General features: G+C 36.6%; 1 long non-coding RNA gene across 1 annotated transcript; it reads right to left on the minus strand.

Annotated features, from left to right (window-relative positions):
- Positions 1–2,907: 2,907 nt before the first annotated feature.
- Positions 2,908–19,556, minus strand: LOC118762399. Its single transcript, XR_004998141.1, has 3 exons — positions 19,543–19,556; positions 9,395–9,400; positions 2,908–3,185 (listed from the first exon to the last, which is right to left on the minus strand). It is a non-coding gene; the product is annotated as an uncharacterized LOC118762399 (long non-coding RNA).
- Positions 19,557–19,818: the final 262 nt, after the last annotated feature.

Raw genomic sequence — 19,818 nt, forward strand, 5'->3', positions numbered from 1 at the left:
GTTTTCTAAGACATATTCCCAGAAGAAAAGAGAAAGTGCCGTGAAATGATTACAGGTAGGGCGATGGAGAGGAGAATGGCGGGGTTTCAATTAGTCTGTCGGTCATGGAATCAGTGACGTGGCCGAGACGTAGCAATTGGGGCTTTCCACACCCGGTGACATTTTTATGAGGGTGACACTTTTTGGGTCTCCTATATAAATCTGTATAATGGTGGGACCCTAGAAAGGGGTGGGAGAAAACAAACTTATGGGTTGCCACGGGTGGCAACACTTTACGTCACTGCATGGAGTCTGGTGACGCCGGACGGGGAGGCCTCCACCCGATTGCCATCCGAGGCCCGAAAATAACCTTGTGACGCCTAGTAAGATTTCTTACGAGATGCTCTGGATGTAGGCATATATCTCCTCCATTCGACTAGAAATACAGAAGGATGTCTGTTGGACGAAAGAGAGAGAAATCTAGAGAAATGGCGATGGTAGCGGGGAAAGGGTAGAAGTTGTTGGGGGGAAGATGTCATTTTAATGTTGTTGAGAAGCAGAGAACCGTTTGCAGAAGATAATGACATAGGTGTGGTCGAGGTAGATAATAAGAAAACGTAACCAATCTTCATTCTGTTATAGAATGAGGTAAAAACCTGTGGAAACTTATCTCCAACAATCTATGAACGAGCTGAGTGTCTGACAGAAAAATCTCGACTTTTATCTCGACTTTTCTTATTTATTTATTAACTTATCTTGTTGTTTATTTATCTACTTATTTGTTTATTTATTGTGTTTATTATTTATTTACTAATTTTTTCTGAAATCTATTTTTTCCATCGTCCTAAGGTTTTTCTCTTATTTCACGCTCTTCCCCTCCCTCCTTCCTTCGTACCCCCCCCCCACACACATGCATCTATGTATGAGTATACACACACACACACATCCGAATACACGAATACGCCTAAACACACACACACACACACACACTCTCTCTCTCTCTCTCTCTCTCTCTCTCTCTCTCTGTTGCCAATTTCTTCACTCTCCAATTTCTTTGCTTTTCTCCTTCTTTTTCTCCATCCCTATCATTGTGTGTGCATGTGCTTGTCTACATGTTACCCTTGTGTGTGTGTGAGGATGAATGTAGTTATTTATCTTTGCGTGTATGCGTGTGTGTGTACATGTGTGTGTGTGTGTGTGTGTGTGTGTGTGTGTATGAATGAAAGATGTTTATCTGAATTGTCAAAACAACGTTTGGTTACCAAGTTCACGTCGAATCCCCCCCCCCCCCCGCCAACCAAACTCTTCCCAGTCTGTTTCCTAAATTCTCTCCCACCTATTTTATTGAAGACATGTTCTTTTTTCCTCATTTCGCTTCCCTCACCTTCCCTTGCAAAGTGGCGTATGTTTTATAATCTCTTACGCTAAACCGAGGAGCCACTCCGAGAATTTCAAATTTCTTCACACGATATATACACGTCAAATGTATGTATGTATATGTATAGGTGTCTATGTGATGTATGTGAGAATATGTATGTATGTATGTATGTATGTATGTATGTATGTATGTATGTATAAATATATATATATATATGTATATATATATGTATATATATATATATATATATATGTATATATATATATATATATATATATATATATATATATATATATATATATATTATATATATATATATAAGTTCAGCAAAATTTAGATTCAAATGAATATGGTACTTAATTTTGTATGGTAAGAATTTGGTATGGTATTATCCATATAAATCAAATGGGGTGATTATAATCAAAATAAGCAACAAGGATATCCAAGGTAGCGTAGTACAATCGTTTCATGCTACTTCATTTTATTAAATACTGTAAGTATTACATCAGTTTTAAAATGTCGGGCAATCTTCAGCCACATACAGAATTTTTCAATTGAAAAATTCTGTATGTGGCTGAAGATTGCTCGACATTTTAAAACTGATGTAATACTTACAGTATTTAATAAAATGAAGTAGCATGAAACGATTGTACTACGCTACCTTGGATATCCTTGTTGCTTATTTTGATTATATATATATATATGTGTGAAGTATATTTGCCATCTCAATATGGCTAACCACTAAGGGTGGATGTTACTGTAGCTTGTAGCCCCAGGAGAACATCTTCTCCAGAGAGAGAGATATACACACACACACACACACATATATATGTGTGTGTGTGTGTGCTTGTGTGTATCTCTCTTTCTCTCTCTCTCTCTATATATATATATATATATACACAGGGGTTGGGCAAAATAATGGAAACATCTTAAAATTTCAAGCAAATTAATTCTAACATATGGTAGGACCGCCTTTGGCAGTAATTACAGCTTGATTTTTACAAGGTATGGACTCGTACAAAGTTTGAATTGTTCCCAAAGGAATTTTTAGTCCATTTTCAGCTAAAACAGTCTCCAGTTCTTGTAGTGATGATAGTGGAGGATATTGACTCCTTACTTGTTTTTCTAAAATGCACCATAAATGTTCAATAATATTGAGATCTGGGGACTGTGGTGGCCAGATAAGATGTTCATCTTCATTAGAATGTTCTTCGTGCCATTCAGTGACAAATTTAGCTGTGTGAATCGGTGCATTATCATCCTGAAAGATTGCATTTCTGTCCGGAAGCAGTTCCGCAGCCATAGGATGAAATTGATCAGATAAAATGCTTAAATAGTCTTGACTATTAATTCTGCCATGAAGGGAAGCCATTGGGCTGGCGGACTTCCAAGATATAGCCCTCCAGATCATCACAGATCCTCCTCCATGTTTAACAGTTGGAAGAAGGCAGTCTGGGTTAAATGCTTCTTTTGGCTGTCTCCACACATATACTTGACCGGTGGTCGGAAATAAGGTGAAGGATGCTCTATGACCAATTCTGTAGGTTTTAACTCCACTCTAAACGCATTGCAACGTTTGTTTTTGAAAGTAGTGGTTTTCTGATTGCAGCCCTCCCATGAAATCCGGCTTTGTGCAGCTTCCAGCAAACAGTTTTTATGGAAACTTGGTTCTCAAGGTGGTCGTTAAATTCTGCAGTAATTCTGGGACCTGTACTTTTGTGATCCTTTCTAACAATTCGCAGAAGAGTCCAACGGTCCCTATCTGAAAGTTTTGGTTTTCTTCCAGAGTTTTGTTTCAATGAGGAGGTTTTTCCCTCTTTCTCAAAAGCTTTCATTACGTTCAAGACAGTACTTCTTGATACACCAAACATTTTGGCTGTTTTCCTTATGCTAGCGCCTGCCATACGAGCACCAACAATTCAACCTCTTTGAAAGTCCGAAAGATCTGTCATTTTAATGAATTTTAATTACCTTTTTCTGATGATATCTGAAAAAAACACCCGCTTTTTTAGCAAAACATATTAAGCAACACTAATAATAAATGAAAAAACATCAAAATAAACAAGCTTTTGACGGTTTTACAGATATTTCAAAATTATGATGCTAGGTGTTTCCATTATTTTGCCCAACCCCTGTACATATATATATATATATATATATATATATATATATATATATATATATATATGTATGTATGTATGTATGTATGTATGTATGTATATATGTATGTATGTATGTATATATATGTATATATATGTATGTATATATATTTATGTGTATATATATATAAAACTGAGAATGTGTGTCTGTCTGTGTGTTTCCCTAAAACTTGAGAACTACACAACCAATTTCATTCAAATTTTACACATGCCTTACTTAGGGTCCGGGGAGTGTCATCGGCAAAAATAATTTTAAACTTTTTGCCTAGGACAAGCCCACAGCAATATCATATCTTCTCCACTACGATTCCCTAAAACTTGAGAACTACACAACTAATTTCATTCAAATTTTACACATGCCTTACTCAGGGTCCATGTACTTTCATGGGCAAAAAAAATGTTCAACTTCTTGCCTAGGGCGAGCCCATAGCAATATCATATCTTCTCTGAGGCGGTAAATTCGCCACAATAGAAGCAAGGTTTGAGTCAACGGAGCGTGCAAGGGAGTACTCGACTCGAACCTTGCAAAGTGGAAATATTTTATTTTTACCTTTGTATCTGGGACGTAGGACGTCCCGGATAAAAATTTAAAATATCCCCCCTGATGTAGAGGTAGGCTGGATTGTAGCCACACTTCTATACAAGAGGGAGGACAAGATCCAATTGATCGAAATTATAAGAGACGGGCCTACAATTCCAGTCTGTTATATATTTTGAGTATTGTTATCACTAGCGATATCAAGATATAACTTTGTATTTTGTATTTTATGTGTAGATGTATATATATATATAGAAGTACACGTAATATGTACACATATATATACACATATATACATGCACTAGCACTATGACCCGGCAACGACGGGTCATAATGCTAGTATATATATATATATATATATAATATATATATATATATGTATGTATGTATGCGTATATCTATATATATATAGAGATATATGTATATATATATACATATATGCATACATACATACATATATATATATATTTCACTACCTCCACGCTCCACGGCACCACACCATCATCATCATCATCATCAATGCTGGCATGGGTCAAACATTTCGACAGGATCAGATGGGTCCAAGGACAGCACCAAGGTCCACCATTGGGTTTGGCATGGTTTCTATGGCTGGTTGTGAATGCCTTCCCTAATGCCAACCACTTTGCAGAATGTTTTGGCTGCTATTTCCATGGCACCAGCACAAATGAGGAGTCTTCAGTTGGCTGGCAAGTAGAGCGGGAGGCAGTTTTTGTACGATGGAATGTAGAGTATGAGAAGAGCGGCCAGAAGAGAACAGGTTTCTTTTTGTGGAAGAGCTATCTTACTTTGTACTATATATATATATATATATATATATATAGAAGGTGTACATGAAGTACAATCATTGCTAGAAATAGCAGCCAGTAAGTTTACAGCACTATGTAGAGATTCACTGAATATTTACAGGCAGAGATTGTGTGTGTGCGATGAATATAGGAAAATTCTGTCTTACTTCTACAGAGACCGTTAGAGGAATAAAGGATAACTCACTTCTGCAGTTTCAAACTGTTCAGATCTCGTTCTTGAGCATGAATCTGATTGGTTGAGTCTACCGTGGATGACCAAATCTTGAAATATCCATTACATCTCTGCCTGCTTACTCGGCTGATAACCCCAGTTATAATCAGAACCTAAATCAGTGAATTCTACCAATATGGTGCTTTATTCTTGCTGGATATTAATATTATTTTAATGATATTTATATTTTCATGTGTGTTTATTCTACTTGATAGAAATGGTATTGACATCTTTGTCAAATCATACATTCTTGTCTTAAATGAAGAACACATTGGATAATGTAATCCTAGATACACTTATGTCTGTTGTAAAAGACTGGATTGTCACAGCAAGAATGTCTGTGGGAGACGGAAGTTCAATGAAGCTAAACAACAACAGCAATAACCAAACAGAAAATATTACTGATACTTCTACTGCTGCTGCTGCTGCTGCTGATGATGATGATGATGATGATGAGGAGGAGGAGGAGGAGGAGGAGGACAACACCACCACTTCTACATTAAAGATGGTGGCCACTAATCCAGAATCTGCTTTCATCTTTGCATTTTCTCTCATTTTCGTTGTTATTTTTCCCTTTTTGTCATTTCTTACATTTGGGCAATTTTTACGCAGTGACTGCAAGAAGCCTATAATTTTCGCAACAATTTTATAAATTGCCCCAGTTTGAAGAAATGCTTGGTTTGAAGTTGCTGACATTTCTCTGAGGTTTTGGAGTTTTGATGCTTAATTTTCCTCAAAAGGCAGAAACAGGAATCTTTGATTGAGAGAAATAAAATTATAGATTGTGTGTTTTAAGACAAACCTCATCAATTGAGGCAAATCAAATGAAATAAATAAATAAATAAAATAAGATAAAAAGAAAGTTAAACAAGTCAAAGAAGCTAGTTTCTCACAAAATGGACCAAGGAGAATTTACCATAAAATATCAACAATTTTAGTGGCATTTAATCTTTTAATTAATCAAAGACAAAATTTTTATGATTATGAAAACAGTTGAAGACAAAAGAAATGTTAGAATTTCTCACATCACAGATTTTTCGTTCTTGGAGATCTGCAATGAATATGTTTATGATGATGATGATGATGGTGGCGGTGGTGGTTTCCAATTTTGGTGCAGGGGCTGCAATTTCAGAAGGAGAGTAAGTTGATTACATCCACCCTTTTCTTCAACTGGGGCTTATTTTATCGATCCTGGAAGGACAAAGGACAAAGTTGACCTCAGTGGAATTTGAACTCAGAATGTAAGGAACTGAAGAAATGCAGCTAAGCATTTTGTCAAATGTGCTAACGATTCTGCCATCTCACAACCTTAATAATAATGATGACGATGATGCTGGCAGCGGCGGCAACAATGACAACGACAACAACAATACAGTGTAAGATGATAGATTTGGAATTGCTGATGATAGCAGAGCCAATACCAAAGACATTGAAAAAATTGAGAAATACCAAGATCTGGCCAGAGAGCTGAGAAGACTGTAGAAGAAGAAGACAGCAATTACTCATGCAAGAAATGGTGCACTTGGCACAGCAGCCAAAATGCTGCCTAAAAGACTGAAGGAAATTGGAATTGAAACTTGCATTGTTGACCTGCTGCAGAAAAGCACCATCATATATTCTGCAAGAATCCCCCGCAAAGAAAGATACATGAGATTTGAAGAGATTTGTTGTCACCAAATCTCAAGATAAAATACCTGCCAACACTAAATTGGCATGCACTAGCGAAATGATGATGATGATGATGATGATGGAATAGGAAGCCAGACATAGTCTTAATTGAGAAAGAAAACAAACTATGCTGGATAATAGATATAAGCATGCCCAGCTGACAGCAAGGTATGCAATAAGGAAGAAAGAAAAGTATAGAGATATGAGAGGTTAGCTTGGAAAGTTAAGCAGTTGTGGTCAATGAAAAAGGTAGAACTGGGAACAGTGAGTAAAAATATCAAGAGGTATGTGGAACAAATAGGGGCTGCAATAAGGGTAGAGCACTTGCAGAAAACAGCACTGCTTGGAACTGCTTGAATACTCTGGAAGGTGCTCGAAAAATAAGAGGTGTTATCTTAATTCACTGGTAGTGAACAGCTGACACTGCAGTACATCTCCAATGTTAGAAGCTGTGCAAAGGCAATAAAATAATGATGATGATGATGATGATAGGTTAGCTGAGTTAGAGGTTAAAATAACCGTCTAAGAGATTGAAGTATCCATTATATTACCTATGTCCAACCAAGAGTATACATATGCAAACATATTATGTTCCTAAATTATAGATAAAGACATGGATAAACATGAGTTTATCAAGAATCAAAATTTAAAGCAAACAAAAAATGGAGAAATATTGATGAACAAAAATTCACTTTCATCAATTATTACTTATCAATTCAATACAAATAGACTGGATCCCATCTAACAGCTGTTTCTGCCTCCAGTGTTGCCATTGATATACTAAAAATATTTTATTGTCAGAAAGAAACAGATGTGAAAATAGAGGGTTGGACATAAATGTTTCTGTTGCTATAGCAACACAAGATTTTTTATAGTAATAAATAGGAAATTAATATATGTTGCATTTGTTTAAGATGGTAGGAATCTAGTTTAGTGAAGAATGATATCCACCTGGTGATGGATTCTTGCAAAACGATGAAGTTTAACATGGAATACTTTGTGACAGACACAAACCCTCACAACCCTCACATCAAAGTTTGGAGTCAAATGTCCAAGACCAGATGGGAATGGTAAAAATGTGATGAGATAATTGGGAAGACTGATTTGATGTTGAGCTTTGTGAGATGATCTCAACTTATTCTTCCGATCCTTTAAATAACCAAACAATCCACGGAAATGCAGGGTTTCACCTGTAATTACAAGGAAATATTAACAAATCGTCCAGCACAGCCTTTATTCAACCATCTTGGTTCTACATATCAAAGATAAGGTATTGATATGTTGTATAGACCCGACTTGGTTGTGTGGTTGAGAAGCTTGCTTCCCAACCATTTGGTCTCAGGTTCAGTCCCACTGCGTGGCACCTAGGGCAAGTGTCTTCTACTCTAATCCCAGGCCAATCAAAACCTTGTGAGTGGATTTTTTAAATAGAAATTAAAAGAAGCTCATCGCATGTGTGTGTATATGTGTGTGTGTTTCTGTATGTATGTGTGTATGTGTCTGTGTCTGTGTGCATGTGTGTATGTGTAGCATGTGTGGCGTGTGTGTAGCCTTGACTTGACATCAGCTGATGGCTGTAAACAAGCATCACCATCATACAAGTGAGGTTGTTCCTTTCCAGTCTTCAGTGGGAAACATGTCTGGCCACAGGGAAATATTTCTTTGCTTGAAAACAGGTGAGGGTTGGCAGCAGGAGGAGCACCTGGCCAGAGAAGATCTGCCTCAACAAATTCTGTCTGACCCATGCAAGCCAAGCATGAAAATATTAGACATTAAATGATGGTGAGGATGAGGATAACAGCATATTAGTCAACAAATGGTGCTTTGTCAACAAACAAAATACTTTTGCTGGTTGTCAGGAAGGGATTATAAAAGGAAATAAAATTCTCCCAAAAAGGACGAAATTCTCCCCTGACAAAAAGCAGATATTTTTCTCCTGGTTATTTAAGGAAGACAACAATTAGAATAGCTGAGTCTGGGATCAGTCTTGCAAATTGTCCAGTGAAGCTAAACTGCCTCATGTCCACAGCTTGGTTTCTTGTGTAACCCTTTAATAAATATTCAGTTCAATTAATCAGGCAGGAATACTGGAGAGTTGTGCTGAGATCATGTGTATCTGTGAACAGGTTCAATTCCTGGTTGAGCCATTTTGCTCTATCTCTTCTTTACATCTATAGTTTCCAATTCTTAATCAGGACCCAAGAGGACGATGTGTCCCACCATAATCACATCCCCTTCACACATCGCATAAACAGGGTTCTTTCAATGGAGCCCAAATGACTTGTTCAATGATACAAAATGTGTTTCATTTCTTTATGTCAACAGAAAATCTTTTATTTTAAGCGGAGAGAAATAGGATGTCCTGAAATAACCTCTATCAGAAGCATCACCTTGTTTATTCTAAAACAAGGGGATTTTTAACCAAACTTTTTCCATACTGTTAATTATAGCTTTATCTACTTCAAATTCCACTGTTAAAATGATTTCCTCCTCTGATGTTTAAATAAATATAACAAACTTTTGAATTGTCTACTGGCTTATGCTATCAAAGAAAGGATTTAGTTTCCCTTTGGGTTTATTTATCTCAAGATTAATTCTTTCTTCAGAGATTTAATCTCAAGTTCTAGCAGCAACATGTCTCTCCCAATGGGCAAAAATTATCTTCAGAATGAATAGTGACAACAGGAACTAGAAGTTGTAACAGTGTCAAACCAGTTAGTGATTATATATATATATATATATATATATAAGTTAAGGTTCATTTACCTTTATCAGACATCACTTCAAAGTCACTGTCAACCTTTTCCTTGTAAAAATTTAATGAACATGTATTCTGTTAAAAAGTATTGAGTAATCCTTCTGTTTAAATTTTCTTTATTTTACATAATATATATATGTATGTATGTATGTATGTATGTATGTATGTATGTATGTATCTATGTATCTATCTATCTATCTATCTATCTATCTATCTATCTATCTATCTATCTATCTATCTAACTATCTATCTACATATAAACTAGAAGTAGTTGACAGCTTCCGTTACCTAGGTGACCAAGTCAGTAGCGGGGGCGGATGTGCTGAAAGTGTAACTGCTAGAGTAAGAATAGCCTGAGCAAAATTCAGAGAGCTCTTATCTCTGCTGGTGACAAAAGGCCTCTCGCTCAGAGTAAAAGGCAGACTGTATGACGCATGTGTACGAACAGCCATGCTACATGGCAGTGAAACATGGGCTGTGACTGCTGAGGATATGCGTAAGCTCGCAAGAAATGAAGCCAGTATGCTCCGATGGATGTGTAATGTCAGTGTGCATGCTCGACAGAGTATAAGTACCTTGAGAGAAAAGTTGGACCTAAGAAGCATCAGTTGTGGTGTGCAAGAGAGACGTTTGCGCTGGTATGGTCATGTGGCAAGAATAGATGAGGATAGCTGTGTGAAAAAGTGCCACACCCTAGTGGTTGAGGGAACCTGTGGAAGAGGCAGACCCAGGAAGACCTGGGATGAGGTGGTGAAGCACAAACTTCGAACATTAGGCCTCACCAAGGAAATGACTAGCGACTGAGACTTTTGGAAATATGCTGTGCTTGAAAAGACCTAGCAAGCCAAAGGAGACTATAACCTGTGGCCTATGCCAGGAGCGTAACCAGCCCACTTATGCGTACCTTTTCCTTCTTTAGTCACTAAACACTGCTTGCAATGACCTGTTGAGGCAAGTGAAATCAAAATCAAAATCAAAGTCAATTCAATGACTGCCATCCGTGCTAGCGGGATGCAAAGAGCACCATACAAGTGTGATCGTTGACAGAGCGGCTATTCAAGTATGATTGTTACCAACATCACCTTACTGGCACTTATGCCTGTGCTAGTAGGGTGCCAATAGCACCATCCAAGTGTGATCATTACCAGAGCAGCCAACTGGCTTCCGTACCCATGGCACGTAAAAGGGCACCATTTGAGCGTGATCATTACCAACGTCGCTTCACTGGCACCTGTGCCGGTGGCATGTGTAAAAAGATTCGAGTAAAGTCATTACCAGTACTGCCTGACTGGCCCCCATGCCGGTGGCACGTAAAAAGCACCCACTACACTCTCGGAGTGGTTGGCGTTAGGAAGGGCATCCAGCTGTAGAAACTCTGCCAGATCAGATTGGAGCCTGGTGCAGCCATCTGGCTCACCAGCTCTCAGTCAAAATTGTCCAACCCATGCTAGCATGGAAAGCGGACGTTAAACGATGATGATGATGATATATATATATATATATATATATATACCCAACTGTATGTCATACTTAATGCAAATACATCATAACAAAATAAATGAAATGCAGCTATCATTCAGGGACAATATTTCTTATGGATGTACACAAATATATGAATAGCAGAGGAAAAATCATTCTTTAGTTGCAGTGAGAATGTCAGATGTGCATTTCAGCGTCCTTGGGAATCATCAGTGGCATGTACTCCTTGCCAACCACATGCCAAGACAGAATCCATCATTATTGATGCTTTTTTAACAGGAAGAGTATCTTGCTGTAGACAATTTGCCTCAATAAAGTCTGTTTGATCTCTGCAAGCATGGAAAAGTGGGCATCAAAATGATGACATCATCATCCTCATCATCATCATTTAACATCCATTTTCCAAGCTGGCATTGGTTGGGTGGTTTGACAGGAATTGGCAAGCTGGAGAGCTACACACTGGGCTCCAATTTTATTTATTTTTTTCGGCTTGGTTTCTCTGGCTGGATGCCTTTCCTAACACCAGTAAGGCCCCGGTAAGGGTGCTTTTTATGTGGCACTAGCATCAGTACTTTTTACATGCTACCAGTGCTAGCAGGTTCACCGAGTACCTTACAACACAAAAACCTCTCAGCTAGGAGTGGGGAGAAGTAGTGAGTGGGCGTGGCTTTGTGCCAGTTGAGGGGACAGGTGTAGGTGTCCTGCTGTAGGGTAGGTATATGGATAATCCAGGTGGAAAAGAAAGGAGAGTTAGAGATTAAGAGAAGGAGAGCAACAGTAAGAGAGATAATAAGAGAAATGTGTTGGGAGATGCGCTTGTGGGACATTGGAGGTGATTGTTTTATATCTGTATGTTATTCAGCATAATTTCTGTCTTCAAAATTCAGCCCAGAAAGTATTTGTCAAACTGAGAAAATGGCAGAGACAGTTGGCCAAGGAGACGTATGGTGGGATTGAAACCCTCCCTCATGTGGTTGTGTGGGAGAACCTTCTCATTCACGTTGCAATGCTTGAACTTATATGTAGGAAGAAAACAATAGGGTTTTTAATGTCTGACAAATCTGAAGGCAACATTTACCAGATATGATATTCAGGGTAGAGTCACACATAGATATACATACATACATACACGTATATGTATATGTATATGTATATATATATATATATATATATATATATGTATACACACAAACACACACATAAAATTAACAATAATGCCAAGGATGATGATGATGATAATGGTACCACCACCACCACCACCACCACCGCCACCAATGGCAATAAATATTTATTTATTCAAACCACCCAACCTAACACCATCAATGCCAAACTCTATTGTGTTGGATGTGAATTAGCTCCTCTCAATAGTAGTAGTAGTAGCAGCAGTAGTAGTAGTTCTTATGATGTAGCACCCATCATAAATATATTTGTTATGGGAGGTGGGGGATGCATGGGGTGGCTGAGGTGGGAAAATTCTATTCTTTTATGGCAGATGCCTTCATCTTTGGTTTCATCATGGTGCTAGAAGATAGTCCTGAAGCAGGGATGATGGTGTTGGTGGCAGCGATTGTTAAAGTGGAACTATGATGATGATGGGCTGGGGTTACTGTGGATGATATGCAAACACACACACACACACACACACACAACTCTTATATCAGAGAACACAATATCATTATTATTATTATTATTATCATTATTATTATTATTATTATCATTATTATTATTATTATTATTATCATTATTATCATTATTATTATTATTATTATCATTATTATTATTATTATTATCATTATTATTATTATTATTATTATTATTATTATATTATTATTATCATCATTATTATCTTTTTTTTGTTCTGACAGTGATTTATGACTTATTTTATAAACTTTCTCTCAGTGAGTTGGCAAAGTTGTTAGAGTGTTAGACAAAATTACTTTGTGGTATTATTCTTACCCTTTCTATTCCAAGTTCAAATCTCACTGAGGTCGGCTTGATTTCTTTTTATCTCTCTGGGGTCAATAAACTAAAGCCACTGTTGAGTATTGGGGTCAATGTAATCAATTAAACCTCTTGTATTCATTATCATCAGGATCATCATCATCATCATCATCATCATCATCATCATCATTATCATTATTGTTGTTGTTGGTGGTGGTGGTGTAATGAACTGGCAGAATTGTTAACATGCTTTATGGCATTTCGTCTGTCTTTGTGTAAATTTCAAATTTTGCCATGGTCGACTTTGCCTTTCATCCTTCTGGGGTCAATAAAATGAGTACTGGTTGCATCCTGGGGTTGATGCAACTGGCCAATATTACTGGCCTTGTGCCGAAATTTGAAGCCATTATTTGCTTATTTTTTTTAAAACTCAGGTTTTATTGGAACTCCTGGAGTTTTGCATGCACACCTGGTTTGCTGCCGGCAGCCTACAATGCCATGTCATCTGTTCTTTTCAACCATTTTATACTTTTCTGGTTATTCTGGCTGTGCCAAGGAGGCAAACCTTTTGTAACAGTTCCACAGGGCACTCTATTCCAATTTCTTTTATATTCCCCTTGATGCCTTCTAATACTGTCTCCAAGGATCCAACAATAATTGGCACTATCTTTACCGTCTTCCTTTTCCATAGCCAGGCTATTTTGTACTTAAGAAGATTGTATCTATCTGTCTTTTCACCTTCCTTCTTGGCTATTCGTGGGTCAAAGGGGCATGCAGCATCAGCTATATAGCACATGTAGTGCACCTTGTCCACCAGCACTACGTCTATTTTGTTATACTCTAGGACCAGCTCTGTTTGGTTTGGGAAACCTCACAGGGTTTTGCAGATCTCTGACCCCACCACCCTCTGCAGTTTGTGCTCTTACCATGTCTTGCTTCTCTCTAGATCCTGCTTTTTTGCATATTCTCTGATGTAACACTTTTGCTACCTCATTGTGTTGCCACAACTTATGATGGTTTAGAGCAAGTCTAGCGCATTCATTCACGATATGGCCAATAGTCTCATCCACTCTGTTACAGATGCAGCACAGTAGAGACACTTGCTTGTTCCTAAGGTTGACCCTCCAATTTGTGGCCAAAGCTTGGTCTTGTGCTGCCAATATGGTGCTCTCACTCTCTTTTTTCAGTGCTCCTTTCTTCAGCCAATCCCACCTAAGTTTTCCAATTATTATTATTATTATTATTATTATTATTATTATTTAAGCCATAGCACAGTATCCAATATTGTGAGGTTGTTGATTGAAGATATTGTGTCTACCAGGGGGTTTGTACTGTCTGTCGAGTCACAACAAAGACCTCAGACTGACAGTAGTTAACGCAATATACATGCAGTTCCAAGTAATGCTGACTTTTGCAATACACCTAGATTGTAGGGTATTTCTAAAGTTTCCAGATGTTTCTTCAGGTTGGTTGGTATTGAACCCAAAGCTCCAATGACAATAGGGACAACCTTTATGTTTGACTCTCATAGCTTCCACATCTTGGTATTCTCAGGTCTCCATATTTATCAATCTTTTCTCTTTCTTTCATGATAATATGTTGATCTCCTGGCACTGCCACATCAATTATTAGGCACTCTTGCCTGTCCTTCCTAAAGGTTACTATATCTGGCCTTCGGGGCTCTAACACCTTGTCTGTCTGGAGGTCAAAGTCCCAGAGGATTTTTGCCTTCCCCTTTTTGTCCATTGCCTTTTCCAGTGTATGTTGGTACCAAACCCCCATTACCTCGTATCCATACCTCCAGCATGGTAGCCAGTGGAGGTTTTGGGCTACCTTGTCATGTCTATGCTTCTACTCTTTCTGCACAAGACTTTCACAAGCACTAACAATGTGACTCAGGCTTTCCACCCTCTTCCCACACATTCTGCTGAGGTTCATTGTACCTGTGTGGTATATAACCCTTTTCACTGAGTTGGTATTCAATGCCTGATCCTAGGCAGCGCTTAGGCTTCCAGTATTCTTTTTTAGGTCACCCTTGCTGAGTCACCTCCATGATGCTTCCTGGTCTTCTAAGTTGTTAGTTTCATGGTGGAACTGACCATGTAATTCCATGTGGAGTAGAGTTTCTTCTCTCTCGTGATTGGAATTCATGAGCACTCTCAAGTCCATTTTTGGTAAATCCTTCTGCATCAGCAGCAGCAAGTCTTGTTTGCTGTTTACCAAATATTCTGTCATGTTTCTTCTTTCACTGTTGATGCACTCCCGTACGCTAATCTCTATTATTATATATTATAAAAGGTTGTGGATTGTATATCTCTCAAAAAGAAAAAAAAGATATTTGTTTAGCATTAAATGATTTTTAGTTTCATAAAGATTGTTCCTTATTTTTTCCTTTGATATGGCATTGGAAGTAAATTTTATTTTGCAGGTAAAAGCTTTTTTTTTTTGACAGAACTCTGATGGACGAGTTTCTTACCAGATATTTTCAAAAAAGTGTAATACCAGTCATTATGCCTCATCTAAAAACAATTGAAAATGTCATTTCTTTGTGAAATCAATTCAACCCTCTTCATTTAAAACTGTTCTGTGATACAAACTTCATGTTTTAGAGGATTTCAATTAAAAGTATCCATCAAAATTTCATATTAATTTTATGTTCCAGGCACCAGCTAAATAATGACAAAGTTATTTTACTAAATTCTTTGTTATTTTCAAAATTAACTGAAACAAAAACTGTTTATTTCAACAGAAATATTGTAAAGTGTTAAAGGATTCTTTATTAAAACCAGTCATCAAAATTTCATGTTAATTTCCAAACACCATCTTAATAAAGACAATTTTTTTTTTATTTTCCTTATTTTCAAAATCGATTGAAGCAGAATCAGTGTATTTCAACAGAATGAAGACAATGAATGGATTAAACAAAGAAATTCACAGAATCTTACACTTATACCGTATTCATCTTATGTCTGAATAAATACTTGAGAATAATGCTTCATTCACTCAACAGGGAACAGCTTCACTTATTTCTTCTGCTGCAGTTCCAGATTTCTCTTCTGAATGGACATGAGTTCCAGAAGACTCATTTGTCTTTGACACATTACAAGAAAATTAAATCGTTGGTGTTGATCTAACGACTCATTAAAAGTTATGGTATGTTTTCATTTCACCTTCATTTTAAGTATAAATTAGAAGTTTTGACACACAGAAGAGATTTTTTCCATTTTTTTCTGGTGAATTTTTGAACGCAATAAAACTTGACAGAAGTTCAACTTAATCCTTAATCCTTACGTTCTGAAATTTCTCTTGAAATTCACTGACTTTTTAAAATAATAATAATGAATTTAGTAAAATAACTTTACCAGTATTTAACTGGTGTTGGAACATAAATTAACGTGAAATTTCCAAGGAAGGTTTTTGTTTAGATCCCTTGAAGCCTTTTTGATATTCCTGTTAACCTGCCCCGCCTTTGTTTCAATTCATTTTGAAAATAATGGAGAATTTAGTAAAATAACTTTTGTGACTATTAAACTGGTGTTTGGAACATAAGATAACTTGAAATTTTGATGAAGGATTTACTTTAGATTGGTTTAAGACAGGAAATTTGTGTCACAATAGCAGGAGGGGGGCAGTGTCTGGGGTGGGTGGGTTCAAAAGGATTAAGGAATTAGACAAATAAAAACACAAACCTTAGAGTTCAATGTTGAAGAGAAAACAACAAAAAAGAGAACTAAGAATGAATAAAAGGAAAAGTGAGAAAGATAAGGGGGGGTGATGGGGAGTCAGATTGCGAAAGACAGGAGAAAAAAAACTGAAGATAAAACCAGCGAAAGAAATCAGTAAACGGTTTTGCAATGAAATTTGATCGAATAACATTTCAAATATGTTCTGTGTAGATTCTTAAATTTTGGTGGATTTTGTTATACTTTTTGCTTTCATTGTTTTCTTTAGAATCGGTAAGAAGTTCTCCGTTGCTAAAAGATAACCTTAAACAAAAATAATGTTTTTATGAACATTTTACTTCCTATAGACATTTCAGACAGATTATTATTTTTTCTTTTATTTCAGAAACTTGTAGATTTTATGAGTTGTATACTTTATAAATCCTCTATTAATGATGGTGTCCCAGCATGGCTGCAACGCTCAAGCTAAATCTAATTAAAGACTTATTAGGAACAGATCAACAAATATGTATCATATTTTATAAGTTACATCACTACACACACACACACACATATATATATACATTTATGCATATATTTATATATGTATTGTATAATCACCACCACCACCACCACCACCACCACCATCATCATCATCATCATTTAACATCTGCTTTCCATGCTGGCATGGGTTAGATGGTTAGACTGGAGCTGATGAGCTGGAGAGAGCTGCACCAGGTTCCAGTCTGATTTGGCAAGGTTTCTACAGCTGGATGCCCTACCTAATGCCAATCACTCCAAGAATGTAATGAGTGCTTTTATGTGCCACTGGCAGCGACAATGATTTCACTTGGTCTGACAAGTCTTCTCACACACGGCATATCACCAGGACTCTGAGTCACTTGTCATCACTTCCATGAGGCTCAACTTTCGAAGATCATGCTTCACCATGTGTGAGCTGGCGGCATGTTAAAAGCACCAACTTACTATGACCGATGCCAGTACCGCCTGACTGGTCCCTGTGCCAGTGGCACGTAAAAAGCACCCACTACACTCTCGGAGTGGTTGGCGTTAGGAAGGGCATCCAGCTGTAAAAACATTGCCAGATCAGACTGGAGCCTGGTGCAGCTGCTGGCTTTTCAGACCTCAGTCAAACCATCCAACCCATGCCAACATGGAAAACGGATGTTAAACAATGATGATGATACACATACATATGTATATAATATATTAATATATAATAAATGATATATTAATTATACAATTGTATAGCTATATAATTTTTTTGTGCATGTAATTACTACATAGATATTTACATATATTTATTATATATATATAAATATATGTATATACATGTGAATATGTACAAGAATGTACACAAGATTAGATGATTTATTTCTTTATTGCCCACTGGGGGTGAAACATAGAGGGGACAAACAAGGACAGACAAAGGGTTTAAGTTGATTACATCAACCCCAGTGCATAACTGGTATTTATTTAATCGACCCCAAAAGGATGAAAGGCAAAGTTGACCTAAGCGGAGTTTGAACTCATAATGTTGCAAAAGATGAAATACTGCTAAGCATTTCGCCTGGCAGCGTGCTAACAATTCTGCCAAGATTAGATAATGTGTATGTCTATGTGCAAGTGTTCCAGCCTTCTTATGTTTATATGTAGACTTTTACATATATATGTATATATCTATAATTCTATTCCTTTTTGATTTTTACATATACATTTGCACACCCATAAATTTAAGTGAATAGCTACTGAATCTATTCAATAAATAGTTTGACTATTAATAACTTCTACTTATTACTAATCTCTATAATAATAAACTCTAAATATATTTACCCCAATATTAATATGATACTTATATACATGGGAAATTACTATTTATCATAAATCACTACATCTTCTAACTATTATCCAGAGTATATTAATATATATTCACTTTCCCCCTAACTAAACACCCTATGCCCCCTTTAAGAGGTTTATACCAAACTTATCCATATAACAATACTCAGTTTGCTGTAATATTCTGTATACTTAACACCGAATAATAAATTGGTAAATCTTTTTTTCTGCCTCTGACAAGATTCTGTTTTATAAAAAGGATCGAAACAGCTGTTAGAGACTATGTTTGTTTTTGCAGTTAATAAATATACTTATTAATTGATTTATCTCCATTTTCTTATTTTTCCTACACACACACACACACACACACACGCACACGCACACGTATTTATAAATATATTTATATATATAACAAAGTGGAGTTGTAAGGTACCGCACGAGTGGAATTATATATGAAAGAAGGTTTGAAAATGCAATTTTAAAAGATGTTTATTTACTTGACCGGTTTCACTCTTTTAGAAACAGATTGTCAAAAGTAACATGTAAAAGCTTGGTTGTGTTAGGTATTGGTTGTCACAAAATATTACAATACATATATACATTCTTTGATAATAATAAGAACATGTTAAAAACAGTTTATATGTTTTGTAATATTTTGTGACAACCAGTACCTAACACAACCAAGCTTTTACATGTTACTTTTGACAATCTTTTTCTAAAAGAGTGAAACCGGTAAAGTAAATAAACATCTTTTAAAATTGCATTTTCAAACTTTCTTTCATATATATATATATATATACATATTATTATTACTTTGGCTTTGCAATGACACACATGCATTTCTCTGGACAATATGCTCCTTCCTCCTTTTCCTCCTCTCTGGATTTTTCTTCTCTCCAGCAAAAAGCTATCATCAAAATGCCATTTCTACTACTGTTTTTCCATCAAAAGTTTTCATTGAGTGTCAATCTGATATAGTCACTGTATACTTCTAACCAAATATATATATTTATATATATATTTATATTTTATCAGTTTCAGCTGAAAGCTGTGGCCATGCTGGGGTACTGCCCTTTTTGCTACACTGTTATTATTGAGAGCCTCCTCTGATATGTGGCATTTGGTGAATAAGGGGGTTTGATGTCGTTACCCTCATTTGCGTCTCCTTCCGTGAGGTAAGTTCATCTGAGACTCTCAAGTTTTGATTTGAAAACACCTACATCCATTTTGTGTAGGTCCCTCAGGCTCTGAAGTCCAGGCTGTTGCAGTAACTGATCCTGAGGAGTAATGGCATTGCTGGGATCTTTGTCACTGTGCATGTTTAATATATATATATATATATGTGTGTATGTGTATATATA

Source organism: Octopus sinensis, linkage group LG3, assembly GCF_006345805.1.
Source record: "Octopus sinensis linkage group LG3, ASM634580v1, whole genome shotgun sequence".
Lineage (NCBI taxonomy): Eukaryota > Metazoa > Mollusca > Cephalopoda > Octopoda > Octopodidae > Octopus > Octopus sinensis.